Raw genomic sequence first — 15,680 nt, 5'->3', positions numbered from 1 at the left:
ACAACAACAGATGTACTTACAGTAGACATCTAACAGCAAGCATACAGCAGTTGCCTCCTAGACTTCCATTGGAAGTTCAGTGAAGCTGCATCACTGTCTGGTATGGGAACTGTAGTGCAGCAGACCGCAAGACCCTCCAGCGGACAGTGAACAAAGCAATGATCATCGGTGCCCCTCTCCCCTCCATCCTGGACATTTTCCTTAAGTCAGTAGGCTAGTTGTGTATAGGTTTTACTTCATTGTTGTATGCCTGTATTTATGCAGCACCGTGGTCCTGTGAGGCACGACATTTCGTTCCACTGTATGTCCCCACATGTAGCAGAATGACAATAAAGCTCAACTTGAACTTGAACATTTCCCATGCATGGTTCTATAGTGCTGCAAGTGTGACAGGCATAATTACAAAGCAAGAATGTTTTTGCCAGCCGGCATCTGTGGGCCAGTGGACAATGTACTGCATCTACTTATCGCTGTCTCTCATTTAACCTAATATTTACCTGTATTATAGCTCTTCCTTGTTATTTTCATTGTCATATTTTATCATTATTGATTTGGCACACTTGGTCTGCTACTGCTTTGGCAATACAAACACACTGTTGTTCGTCATGCCAATAAAGCCCCTGAAGCTGAAATTGACTGAGACACAGCAAGCTAAAGATGGAAAAGTAAACAGAAAGAGAGGGAAGGGGAAGCCAAATTTACTACATCGTTTCTGAAGACACTTGTGAGTTTACAACAGCACACGGTAAAAAGATTGTAGATGGAGGACAGAGCTTAGTCTTCCTGATGTGTGTGAAATGACAGTGGCAGAGAGGTTTACTCCTGTTGTTTCCTCTAATTTCACACAGTTGTATCTCATCCACATTGAACTCACACACTGAGTCATCAGTTGATTCATAAGCAGCTATACTGTGCACGGGTCTGTTCGGTTAAACCGTGTATTGCCATTCACTGTGAATCAAGCCTACAGAGAGAGATCTTAAGCTATAAGAAGCCACAGGATGGATCTCAATGTTAGCATGGTAATCAAGGCTGACTCACTATTTGAGCAGTTCGATTATAAGCAGTAGGAGTGCATGTGTGCTGTATAACAGTCAGCTTTATTAAATCCACGCACATGGGATTTTGTGGAGACACTGAATGCTGAAGTGACGGCAGGTTACAGTCATGCCTTTGCATGTGATATCCATAGTATGGGACTAGCACAGTATGTCTAGGCCTGCCACACTATAACGGACATAGATTGCATGCTCTCGTTGTCTTTATCTACACTCCTTAAATTGTAAAATAAAATGACAAAAATGTAATTAATGAGGAAATAAAATACTATTGCAATAATGCAATTGTACTGTAAAATAAAATACTATTATTATTATTTTATTATTAATAATAATAACAATAATTTTATTATTTTAATTATAAAAAAATTATCAATAAAGTTACTATTGCAAAAATAATAAAAATAATACAACAATACAAATGTACTGTAAAATATAAAGTATATTATGTATAATAATGTATAGTAATGTATATTAATAATAATAATAATTATATTTTTCAGAACAGTAAAATTACGCAGCAATTTAATCAATTCATGCAATTCATTTTATGCAATTCAAGTGGATCATACAGAAAAATCACATCCCAGTATAATTTAATTGGCAACGTTTTAATTTTTTAAGTGACATTAATATTTTACTCAATTTGCATGGTTGTTTGCCCCATTTCTTATGCATAGCAGCATCAATGCAGTTCCCTTTCAAGGGAACGTCGAACTGCGTCCTCTAGGGGTCGCTATGGGGAACGCCTCGTCGTGACCCGTGTCTGAAGCATACATTGAAAAAACACCAACAACACGTTGGCCGGCGACAGCCCATGACATCACTACCGGTGCGATTATAGTATAAATAGGCGCCGGGAGAACATGTCATTCTCTTCTTCGTCTTCACTGACCGTTTTGTTTGAAGCGTGCATTTCCGTGGTAAGAGCGATCTATATTCCTATCGTTATGGCGAGCACTAGCAAAGCGTTTAGAGGGTGTGTGCATCCGCGTCGTCGTTATTTGACACCTGATGACACACACGATCTCTGCGTTGTTTGTTTGGGCAAAGAGCACGCACGTGATGTCCTTGAGGGGGCAATCCGCATTCATTGTGAGCGTATTTTAATGAAAAGCTCCGCTCTCGATTGTCTCTCTTTTCGAGGAAAGGGGGGCAGTCATCTGCTTCCCGCGGCTCAGGACCCACCGCTGCTGAGGCACGGAGGAGGATGGGCTCGTGGGGATCGCAGGTGGATTCGGCTGATGAGTTTAAAAAGGGGTTTTCCCTCTCGCGCTCGTCGGCTGTGGACGAGAGTAAGCTGCTGGAGGATGATGTTATTTCTTTAACATCGTTTGATCCGGGGGCCGGTGATCTGCTGGGTTCGGCCCAGTAAGAGCAGGAGAGTGTGTATAATCCTTCTGTGAGATTTCTTTGCAGCGTTTTCCGGGACCTGTGTGTTTCTGTCCTTTTTAAGGTAGGTCCTCTATGAGCACCCCTTTGCTGGATTCAGAAACCAGGTGCTTGGCTGCCCTAGAGGACGCAGTGTCTCGTTCCCTACTCAGGGAACCATGGTTACATAAGTAACCTGAGACGTTTTTTTGTCATGAAAATAAAACACGCTAAAAAAATTGCACCTGAATGGATGTGTGCAGGCTGTTTCTGTCACGCTCTATCAGGTAGTTAAACATGGCGTCTGATGTCTCCAGGATATTGTCCTTCCTGGCTGAGTCTGACAGAGCATTCTGAATCTACACAAACAAAACATGTTAAAAATCTGCTCTCATTGTCATTTAGAAGACGAATCTACAGTCACACGCATTAAAAATGAATACAAACACACACACCTCATCGAGCTCGTCCACTTTATAGAGATTGGGCACCTCCCCTGAGCTCAGGATGTTGTTAGTGTCTTCAAAGAAGGACTCGTCGACGATCTGTGTGTCATTAAACAGGAACACAGTGGGCTTGTTTTCCACTCCTGTCAGCCGATAGAGCTTTTTAATATCTGTATGGGGAGAAGAAATATGTCAAATATTCCATCGAGGCCATATTAAACTGTTCTGTGACGGCTACAATGTGCATTACATAATAGATCCTTTGGTCCTGAGCGCTAGGGCAAGAGGCATTATTCCTCAGCATTTGGAAACATTTACTACAACATGCCACAGGACAAAATATCCAAGCATTTGGTATATATTAAAAGAGCTTTACATCTGAGATCTGAAATTGAAAGTATAACTCAACCAACTGCTCTACATTAGTTGGAATTGGAATACAATTTAACATGCATGAATGTTCATATAACCCTTTAAACTACCAGCAAAATAGCTTTAGATGCTGGTTTGCTGGCATCCCAACCAGGCTACTTAACGAACTTTTCCTTAGACACGTAGCTGAACTGAGAGAAGACATGAAGTTAGCTCAAGAGATGTTTTGAGAGGCTTCTTATCTGTTCCTGTTGGTCAACTTGAAGAGTTGTTGGTGCTAGAAATGCCAGTGTCATGGTTCGACTCCCAGGAATGACACATAATGATAATATGTACACCTTCAATGTACTGTAAGATGCTTTGGATAAAATCAACTGCTACATGAATAAAAATTGTGTAAATAAATGTAAAGATTGTGTGCAGAACTCACCCTCTCTGAACTCTTGTTTGCGGTACTGTTTGGTGACCTTCACCTTGAAGACCGTAAACTTACAGATGTAGGCAGCTAGTCTGGTTAAACTCTGCCTGCCTGAGCCAACGATACCAACCAGCAACATGTTCCCCCGGAGCTGACTGATCACACGCACCAAACGCGTTACTGAGGGGACAGAAAGAGGGCGCTGTTTCTATCATAAGAATCATAACAGTTCATTTACTTGTCTTGCATGAATCATGTGTGTCATTTGGTCAATGCAACATTTACAAACACATTAAAATGTCAATGCATACAAACACATAGGCACACATCATTCCTGCAGGAGGCTAAACAAACAACTGATCACAAAGGAAACTAATTGCTACAAAACCATAATTAGTTACGAACACGTTGGCATATAAACATACACGTTATGCTTGCAAATTTCGTAATCAATCAGCTATGCACAGCGCCATGTCATTGAACTGTGTTTGTGACGTTTGAGACACATTCACCGAGCTGAATGTGAGACCGCTTTAATGTCACAGTGCGGCATGTGTGTGACAGGATGCATATAAAGCATTCTTATATACGCCTTTGACAGTAAATGCCTGCATGCGGGTGAGTGACATAGGCTGGGGAACCGGCCGCCTAATTATTCTCCCTGCTGAGGGGTTTGTAATGCGATTGCGTTCTTCTTTGTGGGAATGAGAAAGGTAATTATTCATGCTCGTGGGGGATCTGAGGGCTGAAGTGCATGTGATTTTGAAGAAAGTTATATTTGTGCAAGCACTGAATGAGAACTGAGGAGATTGGTCACTGAATTATGGGACTTGAGAGTGCGCACTGAATCAAGGGTATTGTGATGGGGACGTACGCAAATGATGAGAGCTGTAATATAACTGTGCCATGAATATTGATGGCTCCAATAGAACAGAACTAGTGAAATTTGTTTTTTATATGATGTCATCATTCAATGGCACCTTGATAAGTTACAGAGACAGTCACCCAGAAGCAACTTCACTCAAATGCACAATGGTGATAGCTCTTGGAGTTCCTGTTGCAGGTTTGCAATCTTTTGGCCCAGATCTTCCCCACTAAGTTAAACTACTCCATTCACTCTGACTGTGCTCTCACCATGTTCTATAGCATCTCTAAAGAGCATCAGACTCATGGGCACCACACCAGGCGTGAGGTTATAGTCCTCTAACTGGTTCTCCATATGAACCTTCAGAGCTTTTGAAGTCCAACAGATCTTCATACACATGTGGCTCCCTCAGCAAGTCACCTACAATAAAAAAAACATACGAAGTTAATATATATGTAGGGCTGGGAGAGTAACTTAAAAATTAATAATCAATTAATAAAAAAATAAAAATGAAAATAAATAATTTTGCAAATTATCTACCAATTTACTAGAGTGTATGTTAAGAGCATTTGGTGATTCATTTTATTTTATTAAAAAGTGGGCCCGTGGATTAAGTTAAAAGTTAAAAATATCTTGAATTAACTGAACTGATAGTTGATCATGTGGAAGCAACCAATTAATTTTCTAATTAAATAATTTTAAATATGTCTATTTGTTAAAGTATATATTTATTTAAAATTTAGTTTTTATTTATTGATATACACTACCGTTCAAAAGTTTTAGGCCAGTAAGATTGTATTAAGTAATACTTTTATTCAGCAAGGGAGCATTAATCAAAAGTGACAGTAAAGGCATTTATAATGTTACAAAATATGTTCTTTTTTTAAATAAATGCTGTTGTTTTAATTTTTCTATATATAAAATGTTGTCCACATTAATAATACTAAGAAGAAATGTTGAGCACCAAATGAGCATATCAGAATGATTCCTGCAAGGTCATGTGACACTGTAATGACTACTGAAAATTCAGCTTTGCCGTCACAGGATTAAATCACATTTTAAAATATATTAAAATAATAAAAAAAGTTATTTCAAATTGTATTAACCTTTTAACAATATTACTGTTTGTACTGTATTTTTTGACCAAATAAATGCAGCCTTGGTGAGCATAAGAGAGCTCAAACATTTGAACAGTAGTTTATTTAAAAAATCTTCAGGTCATTCACCCGGTGAAACACAAATTAGCAGTGTGTGTGTGTGTGTGTGTGTGTGTGTGTGTGTACCAAATAGAGGGGGCTGTTTGTTGGGGCAAATTGTATGGTACGGGACATCGAAATGAGAAGCCAGTTTTTCTGACAGAAGTCCCACAAATGTCTCCATGTCTGCATGGATCCACCAATCGATCAGAGAAGACCCTGAAACATACACAAAATTTTATTGGTTTCTTCTTCTAACACAAGCATCTGTATGTGCAGGCCTGTGCCTGTTTGTACCTGAAGCACTCATGAATCCAGAGGCGGGTGATGCTCTGTTTGGTGTCATGGAAGTCTTTGTGTGCTCGCAATAAACCCTGGAACACCTGCATTGGAGGACATATTGAACATGCACAAAGTCTGAAGTCTAATTTCTTGTTTTTTGTCTGATCAAGCTCAAAAGAAATGCTCTAAGTGTCCTTGCAGTCTCAGATGTTTTCAAAGAGTGTTCTGAAAAGGTGTTATTTTGTACGACCATGTATGTGTCTCCGATTAAAAGTGAGAGACAGTATTTTCCGGTCAGTCACTCTTTTCCTCAAACACATCTGAATCGCAGGCTTGTGGTGTTGAAGTGGCAAAGTGGACTGATATGTTTTATTTAATCTTTCTGGAATCAATCGGTCTGAATCAAAGTGATTTTACACTCAGACTGGGTGTACCTAAACCACAGTTTACTCCTTTTCCAGAGAGACAATCACACATGACGCATGATGTTAAGTACCTTGGAGATGTCTCTGAGGTTGAAGATATAATGTATTTTTGCGGGCGTGGGTAAGAAGCGGGCGGTGATGGCGTGGTAGAGCTCCAGGGTGGCCTGAGTCAGAACTCCCCCCATGGGCTTCACATCCTCCTCAAACTTCTGCAGCTTCTGACTGATCATGGTGCCATAGATGCGCTTTATCTGAGACTCCTGGAGAGAAAAGAAGAGGAGAAAGGAATTACAGGGGTGGATGAAACAGAAGATAAATAGAGCAGATAAGACAAAAGAAGAAAAGTGATTGGTGAGTTTGATGCACAGAAACATTATATTAAACAATCATCTGAGAAAAGAGAGTGCTTCGCTTATAAGGTTTAGACATTATTGCATATATCACTTGCATCAGGTTCAATGGGTGGTGGGCAAGATTTTCAGTGAATGTTTTTTTTTTTTTAATCAGAATTTTAGAATTTTAGTCTGTTCTTTGCATACATTTGGAATCTAGCACAAGATATTTGTACCACTTTTATGGTGCTTATATGATGCAGTGCTTTTATGTGCTTTTTGGAGCTTGACAGTCACAATCATCATCCTCTCATCCCTCATGCATCTCCTTTTGTTTTCCATAGAAGAAAGAACGAATTACATACGGGTCAGTAAATGATGACCGATATTTCATTTTGGGGTGAACATATTGCTTCAGTAAAACAGTATCCCTTTTATTTATTAATTAATTTTTTTTGATATATTAAAAGCCATTTCTACAATGAAATGTTTAATGCATTTTTGCAACAAAAACATATTTAAAGAAACAGTATATTAAATCACATATTTTCATAATTTAACATAACTGAAATAATGTATGCCGTTTTCTTCCCTTTTTTCCAATAAAACTGTTTTCATTATTCAGAAAGAGTGACATAAAACTGAAATAAAATATTTCAGTTTTTCAATAAATCCTTTAAACAACTCACTCCCTTTATGATAAATTGCTTGTGTTTTTCATCATTTGTAAGCAGCTTCAAGCTAGTTTCAAACTGGGCTATGCCAAAAAATAATAACCACTGGTTTAATCCAAATATACCATCTGTAGCCATGTGCATGGTTTATTACAGTGCTTGCTAGGTGAGAATTGTATTGAAATTCTTATTACTTCTTCCTATACCTACTATTCTCCCCAGCTGCAATAAAATTCAGTTCTGTAGACTCCATCTCATATACTTGTATGATTAAAGTTTTCATACATCCCATTGCAGATAGTTTTCAGTATTTAAACATCATAATGTTTTAATACAGACTGATTTATTAAATTGATTTATCTCCATAAAAGATTGTGGAAGCTTCTGTCACGAAAACAAATTCCTCGTATGTGTAAACATACCTGGCAATAAAGCTCATTCTGATTCTGATTCTGATTCTACAAAAAATTTTCTTTCCTTTTTAGTTATTTGTCAATAGCTGCCTTTACATGAAGTTGTTACATGCTGTGCGCCAAACGGGAAAGCGTTGCAGTCATATTTCCATCATAATTCGATCAATTTACACCTAGATTAGAGTCAATCTCTACTCACTGTAGGGAATGTCATGTTGATAAGTTTAAAGCGGCTCTGAAGGCGTCCAGGTATCTGTGTCCTCCCTCCACACGGAGGCCCCCATGGCAGCCAACCAAATTAAGAGAGAAGACATTTATATACATGCACATCTAAAATATATACTCATATGAAAACAAAATGCACACATAAAGTCTTACCTTGATACACTTGAGGATCTGTTTCTGGCGGTCGTACCAGAAGCCGTAGTCGATCCAGAGGCGAAGCAGCTCCAGAGGCGGCTGGGAGCCAAAGTCGTTCGTGGCGGGCATGTTGAGATCATCCAGGAAAACTCTTAATTATAATAACAAATGATGATGATGATATTTGGAGATTGATGATGATGATGGTAGCGATCTCACCATGTGTTCTAATATTTGCTCGTCAGGTTGGGCCATCTGAGCAATGACTCGGCTCATTACAGATGTGAGAGTGGACTACTAAAATATCACTGATTAACCATACACACACACACATACACAGAGAGAGCGCTCTGAACATTCTGAAGGTGACTGATATAAAAGTTCTGTGTGTGAGTGTACACTACTGTTCAGTTCGTGGTTGGTAAGATTTTTGTTTTGTTTTGTTTTTGAAATAAATTAATACTTTATTCAGCAAGGATGCATTCAATTAATCAAAAGTGACAGTAAATACATTTATGAAAGATTTGTTTTCATTTGAACTTTCTATTAATCCTTTCTAGAATTTAAAAAAAAAATGTAGCAGTTTCCACAGAAACTGTTTTCAATATTGATAATAAGAAGAAATGTTTCTTGAACACCAAATGAGCATTATTAGAATGATTTCTGAAGAATCATGTGACACGGAATACTGGATTATTCAGCTTTGTCATCGCAGGAATCAATTACAGTTTACAATATATTAAAATAAAAAACAGTTATTTTAAATTGTAATACTATTTCACAATATTACCGTTTCTACAATATTTTTGGTCAAATTAATGCACCCCTGATGAGCATACATAAACTTAGAAATAAAAAAATAAATATATTAAAAAATCTTACCGACCTCAAACTTTTGAATAGTAAGACACAGAATTTTTGTTCTCTGGAGTTATTTTTATTCTAAGCACCAGATCTCATAACTATTTTAATATGTCAGTCTTTTATGCTAGGAAATATTCTTAAATCTAAAATTACCTATTATTCATTCATTATTACTTATTCTTTTCAAATATCTTTTCTTGAAGATGTCTAGATATTTTTTAGATATAAAACAATTGCAGACAATTATGATTTTTTTTTAGGTCATGCTTGGGATTTAAAAAGATACAAAAATCATTTAGTGCTTCAGGTGAGATCAAAGTTTACCTTATTATTAATACTCAATACCTGAGTGTTTCTCAATACCTGTGAGGACATGCTGATGGTGAGCATGGCCCATGTGACTGAGTCCAGGCTCTGCAGGACACTCTGGGCCACTAAAGTCTTTCCTGTCCCCAGTGGACCCATCAGGAGCACAGGGTGCTGAGCGGACACCAGAGCCTTGACCAGGTAATGATAGCGCACCGTGTCCACAGTGGGGACCATGATCTTATAGAACGAAGCGCTGCAGAGAGACAGATTATAATTAAAAAGATGCCAGCAAGGAAGTTTAAAAGTAGGGCGGCTAAGTATGAGACATGCTTTAAAAAGAGGACAAAAATGAAGAGAAAAAGTAGAATACAGAGCTAGAGAGAGAGAAAGAAAGAGCAAAAATGGGTGGGAGGAAATAGAGTTGAGAGAGGTGAAAAGTCCTGATTGAAAGATTGAAAATTGAAAGATGTAGCGAGTCATTTCAAATGAACATAGGGATAAAAAAAGAGTCAGGTAAGAAAAAAAAAAACCCAAGATGGAAAAATGGACAGCCGACAAAGAGGGAGCTAAGAGAGCCAAGAGGACAAAGGACAATGAAGGCGAAAGAGTTGGACTGACATGACAAATGAGAGCAGGGGAGAGAACAGAGAGACGAAGAAGGATGAAAAAGATGAGAATTATGAATAGACGGGGAATTCAGAAGTCTGGGAGGGAGCCAGGCGAGAGGCCTTTGACTGAGCCCACAGGCGGCTGGCAGAGACCCCTGAATAGGGGGAGGATGGGGGCACACACACACACACACACACACACACACACCTCACTTGGAGGTGTAGCGCCAGCCTTTGGGCAGCTTGTCCTCAAATGACACCCACGTTTTGTTCTTGGTGTCCACGTAGTATTCGTAGATTGTGTCCTGAGGTTTAATACAAGGTGATTATTTCTCCAGTAATATATTTGTTTCTGTAGGCAAAAAGGCTTAAACATTTGTTCTAGATGCAGAGCATCAGTACTTTTCATGTAACATTAGCATGTGTGTGCATACATTTACATTAATTACACATACATGTTACCTATTTCACACTGTATGTGGACTACTGTGGCCCTAAAAAGTATTTGGATATTTAAAAACGTGTGAACTAAAAATAAAACAAGAATGGTTTAATTATAATAACTAACTAAATATATAAATAAATGGATCAATGGAAGCTAGGGTGAATTATTCTTTCATAAAATAAAGTCATTATTTTGCAATTCTATTTGGTGACATTAATGGCACAGAAATTACACACTTCATCTTTAAGTGTCCATACACTTTTTATGCCACTGTATAGCTTGTTAGGGAAAGTTCCCTCTATTTCCCGCAGGAAGTTGTCAGTCTTCTTGCATCCATCCCCATCTACAGAGGCGCACAGACCATATGAGACTGAAGATGTACCAGAGCTCCACCATACGGCCAAAGTTTTCAGAGTCCGCTGGGCTCACCTGTCCAGACAGTGAGAATTACAGTATTACACCTGTGTAAATTAGCTACAGTAAAGCTAAATATTACTTTTATTAAGACTTGAGAGTTGCAAGATTGGAAAACAAAAGTTTAACTGTGGCCATACACCCCAAGATATAAACAAAAGCATGTCTTTAAAGGACTAGTTTACCCATAAACAAAAATCACCCTCATGTCATTATAAATATTATGAGTAATACACTGGTTTCCATGTAATTACAATTGGAAATGTAAAGCTTCAAAAAGGAAACAAAAGCACCATAAAAGTCTGTTTCTCATATTATATGGCTTCAGAAGACTTGGAATATAGCACATGTATGAATGTATGGACCACTTTTATTAAACTTTTATGGTGCTTTTTTGTCATTTCAGAACTTGACAAATATATAAGTAGTCGTTGTAAACCATACCCACAGAGAGACACAGTAGCAGGAGACGCCACAGCTAGATCCTCTACTTCAAACAATAATGAAACCTGCAACACACTCTCTCATTAATGGTTAAATCCAACCAAATAAGCACAGAGCTGTCACTTAGCTGAAAAGTGAACCTCACGAAACCTGTCAAGAACATGACAGCGTCCTATTTCACGCTAACTTCAGTGTCAAATGATCCTTCAGAAATCATTCTAATATGCTGATTTAAGCATGTATTTGAAATAGAAATATCTTTCTGTTAATTAATCAATCTAACATGTCCTTGCTTAATAAAACTATTTACAAATAAAAATTCTTACTGAACCCAAACTTTTAATATGCCGTAGGCATTTCTTCATGAGATTCACCCAATAACTGACGAAAAGGGCGTAAGTGAAGGAAATTATAAATAGTTGTATGTAGTACCCTGATGGGTTAGTGAGGTGAAGTGCACAGTATCAGGTCTGGAATCAGAAGTGAAATAACCCTGGGTGGGCAGCATTAGAGGTTTTAGTGTGTGCCGAGTATCGTCTGGCACCGGTACCTGTTCGGGAATGGAGATTCTCTCTCCGTTGATGAGTGTGAGGACTTTGTTGTCATCCATTACAGAGATCATGCTCTTGATCCACAGTGTGTCCACTGGCCCGTCAAACACAATCCACTTCTCATCAGGCTTCTCATCTGAGCTCGGCCACACAGAGAGGAAGTGTTAGCACTTCACACACACACACACACACACACACACACACAATGAATGTGAATTTCCTAATACACCCTGGATCTCTTTGTCTCTCTATTTTTCATTTTCCCTTTCTCCTCTTCTCTCTGTCAGTCTCATTTCCCTGCTTTGGTTTCACAGACACCAGAGAGACTTGCAGGCAATTGTGGTGAAGCCTCTAATTGATCATTTATCTTTTCCTGTCCCTTTATCAGCCCATGTGTGTCTCATTTACTGAACTCAAAACAATAAAACACAAACACGGCGCACAGCCCATCTGTCTTATACACACACATACAAACGCGCCCTGTCTGGAAGCAGCAGGCCTGTTGGCTGCCTGGGTAAGCGAATAACACCAGACCTGTCACACACAGCTACAGGAAGTGTCACATCTCCTCTGGGCCATCTTCCCTCTCTGAGCAGGGAGGAGGGGACACAGGCAACAGATACAAGCCGTATTGAGCCACTGCAAACTGTGAACTTACATTCAAAATGATATCAGAAAAGCATTCACACACACATATCACACAACAGCTTAAAGGGATAGTTCACCCAAAAATTTAAATACTGTCAACATTTACTCACCTACACGTCATATTTTTTAAACCTGAGAGATTACTTTCTCTCCATTTAAAGTCCATTTTATCTAAACTTCTACACATAAAACAGTTAAAGACACTGTAACAGAAATCCATGTAAATGATGACAGAATTTGATGACAGAATTTTTATTTTTTGGTGAACTATCCCTTTAAAGGGACAAGTCCACCATAAATTAAAATTTTAAATTAATCATTTACTCACCCTTACGTCGTTCCAAACATGACTTTCTTTCTTCTGTGGAATGTAAAAGAAGATATTTTGAAGAATGTTGGTAACCAAACCGTTTCAGTTTCCCATTTACTTCCATGTTATGGAAATACAATGGAAGTCAATGGTAACCGAAATTATTGGGTTCCCAACATTCTTAAAAATATCTTATTTTGGTTTCTAGAAAGAAATGTATGCATGTTTTGAAGAATGAGGGTGAGTAAATGATGACAGAATTTCCCTTTTGGGTGAACTTCAAACTTTTTTTCTTTAAGACTCCTATTTATACCAGTCCCTGGAACAGAAGAAAGAAACAGAGGAAGCCCCTAAAAAAAAGCCCCGTTTGGAGTCATCAGTCGTCGTCTTGGTCAATATGGCCACAGAGTTCAGAACTGAGAGAAAACTGTCTGTGTGATGGAAAGAGTTTAGTGTATACAGACAAAACGGCTCAACAAATTAGGTTAAAAGTATGAGGAAGAAGTTGGCACAAACTAAAGGAAAATTTAATTGCAGGGGAAGCAAGAAAAAAAGAGAGTTCGAAGCAAAATTAAATAAACAAACAGCCTGAGGTGTTCGAATCAGCTATTCAGATCAGAATCCATTAGATCTCTGTATTACTGTGCAAGAGCTTCAAGACAAAATGACTGCATTAAAAAGCAAATGCACTAGAGCTAAAAGTACTAATTCCAGTCTGCTCTCCAAAAGCCATTCAATATGGCTCTTGAAGGGGGAATGAATTTATCCGTAATAATGACTAAAGCATTTGTGTGGGAGGTAACTAGGAAAGGCTGTTTTGTAGTAATCAATACCAGACTCTTAGAATTCCTCAAAAAGCACACAATCTCCTGGATAGAAGTAAAATTGACTTTTTAATACCAAAATTACAGCACATCTGATTATACTTCTAACAATGATTGAAATAAATATCAAACAAAAATTACAAGATTTTTGCCTTAACTTTATAAAAACCTTCCATTCTATCAGCTATTTGACATCAAAACTTATGGCATTATTGCATAACTGTCTGGAATATTTGATCCCGACCGATCGATTGTGGCAATTTGAAGTCAAATAATTTTGTATAATAGCCACTAAACTGCGTTGTCCATTGGCCCAACCAATTTCTGACATAGCTGCACTCGATATTTCAACTCAAATCTATATTTCATGTCCATTCATTCACCTGGTAAGGAGCCGTTTAACAATAAGGTTAATGAACAGTCACCGGGTCATTAATGCAAAATAGACTACTTTGGGTAATGCAAGATTTGACCACCTGACCGTGGGTTAATTTTACAGTAATGTCCAGCTGAATGTACATGAATGTTCTAATTATAAGTGTTGAACGGGGTAAATCACAATAAATTATTGTTCACAGAAAGCATGAACTAACTGAAAATATTTGAATAAAATTACAGCTATAAAAGAAAAAATATCCCAGTAGCATAGAGGGTTGCTGCTTGGTATTTTCCAACCAGGTTCATCAGTAACTGTAGTTTCTGGTATTACTCAATATGGCTCAGACCTGGTTCTGATTCAGGATCACAGCAAAAGTTGGACCTACTAGAACAATACTGACAGACCTGGACCATTTAACCTGGCAGTAAACCTAAAATTAAAAACTAGAATATTGACCTTCTAGATCCAGATGTACGTGCATGAAAAACATATTCATATCCAATTATATCACACATTCATCAAAGTACAATTAGACCTGAAACTCAGGTCCACAGGCAACATCAACCCTGCTGTGAAAGAACTGAGAGGAATGGCTCACAGGGCTCACTGTGTCATAAAAAGGCAATGTCCTGTTGAGGTTTCAATTTAAATTAGGCTGAAAATATTAGAATCAGTAATTGAGGCCATTGCTTTTTATGGCAGTGAGATGTTTGGACCACTAACAAACCAAGAACTAGCCAAATGGGAAAAACACCCAACTGAGGCTTGGTGAAAAAAAATGTACATGGAACTCCAGAAGTAATGCATGCAGGGTATAATATCCATTAGCTATGAGGACACAAAACAGGCAATTAAATTCTGGAACCACTTAGAACTTAGTGGTCTCCAAACACAAAATCCTGTAAATTCAAGAGTTGAGCAAAGAAAACAAAACAAGCCCCTCCCTACAGATTGAGGTTCAAGAGCAGAATAATCCAGTGATTAGACTAAACCACACTAGAACACAAATGATATGTGATTAAAATAAATATATTGGGAGACCTAAACAAATGCAAAGTTATCTGTCCCAGAAATATACACCTGTCTTCTGTGAAAAATGGGAATCATCTTGACTAGGTCCACACTCAGCAAACAACCCAGCAACAGGAACAAGTACGCTGAAAACATGGCAAAATAAACAAAGAACAAGATAAATGGTGGTTCTTATATAGCAAACCAAACAAAACAGAGCCAGAGCTGTATTTCACTATGACTCAATGCACAAAGTTCACTGAAAACTGCAAACATCACAATTTAACAACTAAACAACCTCCCAATAATCAGCAGAACACACAGAATGCTGGGTAGAGGCAGTACAGTATTTGCCACTGTATTCAGCTAACTGTCGTACATGCGTTCATGAGAGAGTAGCATTCCAGCGGATGACGCAGTACTTAGGCCCAATCCCAATTCTATTTTATACCCCTTCCCCTTGAAACAGAGTGTCAAGGGGTAGGGGTGAAAATATTCCCCTAAGAATTGGGACACCACTACTATACGTCACACATCATCATACGTCATCTAACTCCTACAATACACACACCTATACTGTGCTGGTGTGCATTAGAGGCTTTAATTACCGTTCTATATTAATGTGCTGCTTACTGACACACACACACACACACACACATAT

At 38.3% G+C, this 15,680-nt stretch overlaps 1 pseudogene; it reads right to left on the bottom strand.

The window, feature by feature from the left end:
* Positions 1–15,680, bottom strand: part of LOC107707048 (dynein heavy chain 2, axonemal-like) — a 158,215-nt pseudogene that overhangs the window by 24,866 nt on the left and 117,669 nt on the right.

The sequence above is a fragment of the Sinocyclocheilus rhinocerous genome, unplaced genomic scaffold (assembly GCF_001515625.1).
Source record: "Sinocyclocheilus rhinocerous isolate Xijiao unplaced genomic scaffold, SAMN03320098_v1.1 scaffold865, whole genome shotgun sequence".
In the NCBI taxonomy this organism is placed as follows: domain Eukaryota; kingdom Metazoa; phylum Chordata; class Actinopteri; order Cypriniformes; family Cyprinidae; genus Sinocyclocheilus; species Sinocyclocheilus rhinocerous.
The sequence above is the reverse complement of the archived record's forward strand: the minus strand, read 5'-3'. Positions and strand labels throughout refer to the sequence as shown.